Source organism: Propithecus coquereli, unplaced genomic scaffold (genome assembly GCF_000956105.1).
Source record: "Propithecus coquereli isolate 6110/MARCELLA unplaced genomic scaffold, Pcoq_1.0 Scaffold167, whole genome shotgun sequence".
Classification (NCBI taxonomy): Eukaryota; Metazoa; Chordata; class Mammalia; order Primates; family Indriidae; genus Propithecus; species Propithecus coquereli.
This window is the reverse complement of record NW_012141302.1, coordinates 2,566,216-2,571,965: the sequence shown is the minus strand read 5'-3', so window position 1 is coordinate 2,571,965 and position 5,750 is coordinate 2,566,216. Positions and strand designations below refer to the sequence as shown.

The 5,750-nt window shown below is 38.8% G+C and overlaps 1 protein-coding gene across 1 annotated transcript in view; it reads right to left on the bottom strand.

The window, feature by feature from the left end:
- Positions 1–5,750, bottom strand: part of HECW2 (HECT, C2 and WW domain containing E3 ubiquitin protein ligase 2) — a 211,165-nt gene that overhangs the window by 130,718 nt on the left and 74,697 nt on the right. The window lies entirely within an intron of this gene.

Genomic DNA, 5,750 nt, shown 5'->3' with positions numbered 1-5,750 from the left:
TCCCCCAAGATAAAGAAGTTGAAACTTCTAAAGAAGTTGAAACTAGAAGCTACAAGAGCTAACAACTATATTAAAAAATACTTAACATCACTAATCACCAGGGCTATGCAAATTAAAACCACAATGCAATATCTCCTCACACTTGTTAGAAAGGCTCTTATCAAGAAGACAAAAGATAGCAAGTGTTGGTGAAGATGTGGAGAAAAGGAAACCCTTGCACACTGTTGGTGGAAATGTAAAATAGTGCAGCCATTATGAAAAATAGTATGGAGGTTCCTCAAAAAATTAAAAATAGAACTACTGTATTATCTAGCAATCCCATGACTGGGTATATTTATGCAAAAAAACATGAAATACTCATGTCAAAGAAGTATCTGCACTCTCATTTTCATGACAGTATTATTCACAATAGCCAACTATAGAAACAATCTAAAGGTCAGTCAATGGAAGAATGCATAAAGAAAATGTGATACATATATATCTCACATATCACATATCACATGTATATACATATGTGAGATATATTGAGATATATATATAGATATATATATATATCTCATATATCTCATATATATATCTCATATATCCCATGTATATACATATGTGAGATATGTATATCGTAGCATGTGAAAATCCATATATTTCATAACTTGTTCTGATAATTTTAGCTTGACAGAAAGCAATATAAATGCCAATTATGGTTTTTGGAAAGTAACTACAATTCCAAAGAACATGAAGCCAAAGTGTGTCAAAGATAAACCCATAGTCTCCAGAATTCCTCTGTGTACAGAGCATCTGAGTCACTGAACTGTCACCGTGAGATGCAATTTTCCCAAGGCTTGTTCTATATAGGCAATCCTGGTGATGGGTAGGCCCCTGAGGCAGAGTCCTAGACTACAGGAGGGAGCTCCCCTCTCAGCTGAGTCACCTGGATTATTAAAGTGGGGCTGCTTGATGTATTTCCCCATGGAAGTTAATCTTCCCCTGACTGCACCAAATGGCCTCCTACAGAGTATTTGGTTTCCTTATTTTAAGAGGAGGATGTAATAACTACAGAAAAATCCTCCTCCAGGACTTTATATCATTATGCTCTTCCTATCAAGGACCAAATACTAAATCTCAAAAAGAGTTCTCTCGTGGGGTAGAATATTGAGTCCTTCTATTATGTACATTAATCACTACCCAATAATTCACAGTTTAATTAGTATCATCAGCCAAAAGATCTTTACTGTGTACCCACCACAATACATGGCCAGGACTGTGCCAGACAGTGCAAGGGAATCAGGAAAGGTTTCTGGTCTAGCAGGTGTTTTATGGGGTAGCTGCTGAGATGACAATCACAGGTGTGACAACATCCAGAAGACAAACACTAAAAAGGAAGAGCACCAGGTAGAAGAGCACAGAGACCAAGGAGAAGATGAGTGAGGACGTGGTGGAGTCAGAAAGGCATCATGGAACAAACAGGTCTCATGGATGAGAAAAATAGGGTTGGGGAGAGTCAGGTGTAAGAAGTGGGAAAAGCAGGGAAGCAGGATTGGGCACCCTGGAGTTCAGCAACAGCAAGATGACCTAGGCAGGAATCCTAGCTAGACTATCACTTTGCCTCCCTAAGAACACTTCTGCAAATGGCTTTCCTGAATACTAACATAGGTTTTTGGTTATTTCTGAAATATTAATAGTAACAGCTGGCTACATCTGAGCAAATCTTACTCTCCCACTTGTGTTCTTCGAAGACCAACAGCATGAATTCTGCAAAAACAAACCTAAGTAGCGTGCACAAGGACTATCAAGGCAGAACAAAGCTTCGGTGACATGCACGAGGACTGAATTCTGTGGGCACAAGCTCATTAGTATCACACTCTAAATGCCATGGAACCAGCAGTCCATGACTCTGCCTGCAGCAGTGCCTCATAGATCAAATCAATGGCTAGTGAGTGAGCAGTCATTTTTCAACAAAGAAAAGTGCATTTTTGTAAGACATCTTCCCCTAACTCCCTCTCAAGTTAGGATGCCATCTGCTCTTTTCTAAGGTTTTAATAGTTAGCTAGGTAACACACTGAGACCGAAAAAAAAGTGACTGCTTATTTTTATTTGGAGGATGTCGATAACCAGGCCAGCTCTGCCAGCTGACCCATTTTGGGTGTTATATTATTCCTTGATATAACAAAAATCTCCAACCCAGACAAGAAAATAGAATCCCTGAAACTATACAATCAATTTATTCTGAATTGCACAGAAAGAGATTTTGTGAGCATTACTACCCCAAATGCTACAGAGCTGTGCTGCAGAAGTGCAAAGCCAAGGGGGTTTACACAGATCACCCACTACAAAACAACACAGAGAGAAAAACAGTCCTGGGCAGAACTCGGTGTTGTTTGCACCTGCATGGAAAACTAGCTGGCTCCTTCAGCAGGACATCAGTGAAAACGCCTGCCCCTTAAAACATAGGGATGTTCCATTCTGAGTGGGAGTTTTCATCTACCAACATTATTTAGTGTTTTCGGAGGTCATGCAAGATTAAAAAAAAAAGGTGTAACTAAACAGAATCCCCTGTAAGGGAGAGAGCTGCATTTTGATTAATGTACTTGGACATCTGGGTTATTGGAAGAGGTAGCTGAGCAGAATATGCAGAAGGGGAGAAGAGGAGAGTTGGTGCCCAGGTACCCGTGCTTCTATTGCAGCTACAATGGGAACCTCTAACTGCAAGAGGGAATAAAAGCTATTTCTGAGAAATAGATACAAGGGCAGGTGGAAGCAAGCATAGGCATGATGAATGAGCATTTGATAAGGGAGGAGTCCAGTTCCCAAGCAGGGGAGATGGAGGATACGGACCAAGGAGCAATGAATGATCTTATCTACCCTAAATGGTTTTCCCATAGCCCGATGTGGCACGCAATATCCCAAATTATAAGTATATATGTGTATATATCTCCATTCTTTTGAGCTGTAAAAAAACAAGGATATTTTGAATCCATTCTAAAAAGCACGCTGCCTCAGGAGAAGGAAAGACCTTCCATATTCATCCATAAGGATCCACTGTCGGCTGAGCTTCAGGAGGAAGAGAGCAGAGCCCGAGTGGCATCTTCTCCTCTCTGAGGTCCCTTCAGAATGGCTGAAGCCAGTCATGGATCATGGAAATATACTAGTCCCTTTCAATAATCTTCAGGATACTAAAGTTACTCAGTAACTTTAGAGTTACCAAAATAAAGATTTGATACTCTCTATTTAAATGCTCACAGGACACAGAAGTCCCTTTATTTTCAAATTTTTTAATCTACTAACTTTCATAAACACAAATGAAGACATCCCCAGGGCAAGAGCAGGCCCGCTCCATCCCCACCAAAGAAGGGTGGGGTGGTGTGATCATTTGTGAGATGTCACTTTGAACTTATTGCAAGGGCAGTTGGGGAGGCAGAAGGGACTTTGAACAGTGTTTAGGAACTTAAACATGTTCTTAAATAAAGGCGTTTCTGTAATTGTGATTCTGACATTGTATTTTAAAGCAATGGCTCTATCACCTGTTTAAAAGAAGAATATATTCTTGGGTTTGTATATGAATATTTCCAGATAGATAACTTGCTACTGGTAACAGTGGTTGCCTTCAGAGTGGCTTGAAGCTGGGGAGACATTTACTTTCGCTTTTTGTATCTTTTTACCATTAGAGTCTTTTCATATATTACCTATTCAAAATTATTTTTTAAAAGCAATCTCAATTCAGATTCACCTTAGGCATTTATATAAGGGTACATTTGAAACCCTCTCTGAAAAAAGGTTCTGCAGACCACTCCCTGCAAGAAATGGTTTTGCCTCAAAGACTGGGCTCTCATCCATCACCTTAAATAGAGACAAGATTCACTTAGGCAGTAGTTAACAGCTTGTTTCTATTTAAAAAGTCTGGATTTTCCCCAAGTTTCTAGAAGTTGAATATTTTGAACCATAAAGATAGATAGAATATAAATGTCCTTCTTCCTTTAATCATCTCTATTTCACTTAAATAGTAGAATAATCAAAAAATCAAGCTAATTGCAATTTATTCTAAAACATGATTTTAACCATTGCCCTGTGTGTTTTTATTAAACTCTTAATATTATGGTTCCTATTCACAGCTCTTTTATTCAGAGGACACAAATTGTGAAAAAGTAAAACACGTTTTAATCCTCATGCTTTTGAGGAAATTTGCCCACTTTCCCAGTGACATGCTCACTTTTCATTCATATGTGACTGCAAGGTGTCTTCTCTTTAACAAGGGCCAACGGAGCCTGAAATAGCCAGGCTTTCCTCGGCTAAAGCTAGAAAAACAATCGTGAAAATAAAAGAATCAGCGTAGATGTGGCAGGAACCTAACAGGACTAGAGAACTAACTGAACCCAGAACATCAAGTATAAGGATGGAGAATGAAAAGCACCAAATCTCCAGCAAAGGGGCAAAAAGACCCTTCTGATGCTGGTGGGAAGGGGCTTACGAATGGTGAAGGTTAGAGTAGGGGATCTGATAGTAAAAATAAAAGACTGAGGACATCCCATCTTCCCAAAATAAAAAGCCATTCACAACACATGTATTTTGGCAAGGCATCAACCTGAGAGCCACTCAGAGATGAGACTCTTTCTCCTACTTGCCTCTAATACTGTTTCTTAATCCTGTATCTACTTACCAGGACTCAGACAGGAAAACGTGAAATCACTATATAGTTTATACAAGTATCAATGTCTTGCTATTATCCTTAGTGGTCACAAAGCAATTCAGTGCACAGTAATGCAGAATGATGTTTACTATTTCTAAGCTCACTCATTGATCTAGGATTTAATGAGTACCTAGAATAGTACCAAGCACAAAGTTGGCACTCAATAAATATTTCATGACAGGTGAAAGGGGAGATGGATCGATGGATGAATGGATAGAAGGAATGAAGGAAGAACAAAAAGCAGGTATGATTGAATGAATGACCATAATTTGTGAAAGACTACATGGAATAAAATAGACATCCTGACATGCCAAGACAACTTTTGAAACCTCTTCAAGTTTAAAAATCAAGAATGCATACTGCAAAGATGACCCATTCAGCTTCTCTGCACAAGAGCTCACTTGAGGCATGGCTGACAGTCTCATGATGAGTAAGTACAGATGAAGCTGATCCTTCTCTCAAATGCCTAGGAAGGTCATCTGTCCACAATTAAACCTGTCTTTGTCCTTTGTATCCATTCATGTGGGCCCTATAATAATATAAGTCTGAGCCACCTGCTTCTTCTGAGGATTTACAGACAAAGCAAAACCATTGTACATTCACAAATAGCCTACACAGTGCTCAAATCCAGGTTTGCCCTGGAAAATGGATAGATCAATTTTCAGAGAATTTTACTTTGTTTGGACTTCTTATGAGCTAAAGATAAACAAATTTTCTCTCTGAAGATAAAAGCAAAAGTTTTAAATACTGTATGTTTCCAAGGTCAGAGGTGGAAAATGTTTTAGCAGCTGTCTAACCTTCCTCTTCCTCCAATTTTTTTTTTACAGTTCCACACCATCAGCTCCAGAGAGTCAAGCAAAATTTCATGATGCTATGAAGTCCCATTAAGAATGCTCTAGCCAGACACTGGGTTTTTTAAAAACATGGGTTATGATTCTATGCACTGATATAAACACTATTTTTTTTTTTAACATTGCAAGGGTAAGGGTATATATTGGCGGGCGCACATTCTGATTAAATAAGATAGACTTATTCTGAAGAAGAATCCTTCTGAAATTCCTATTAACTA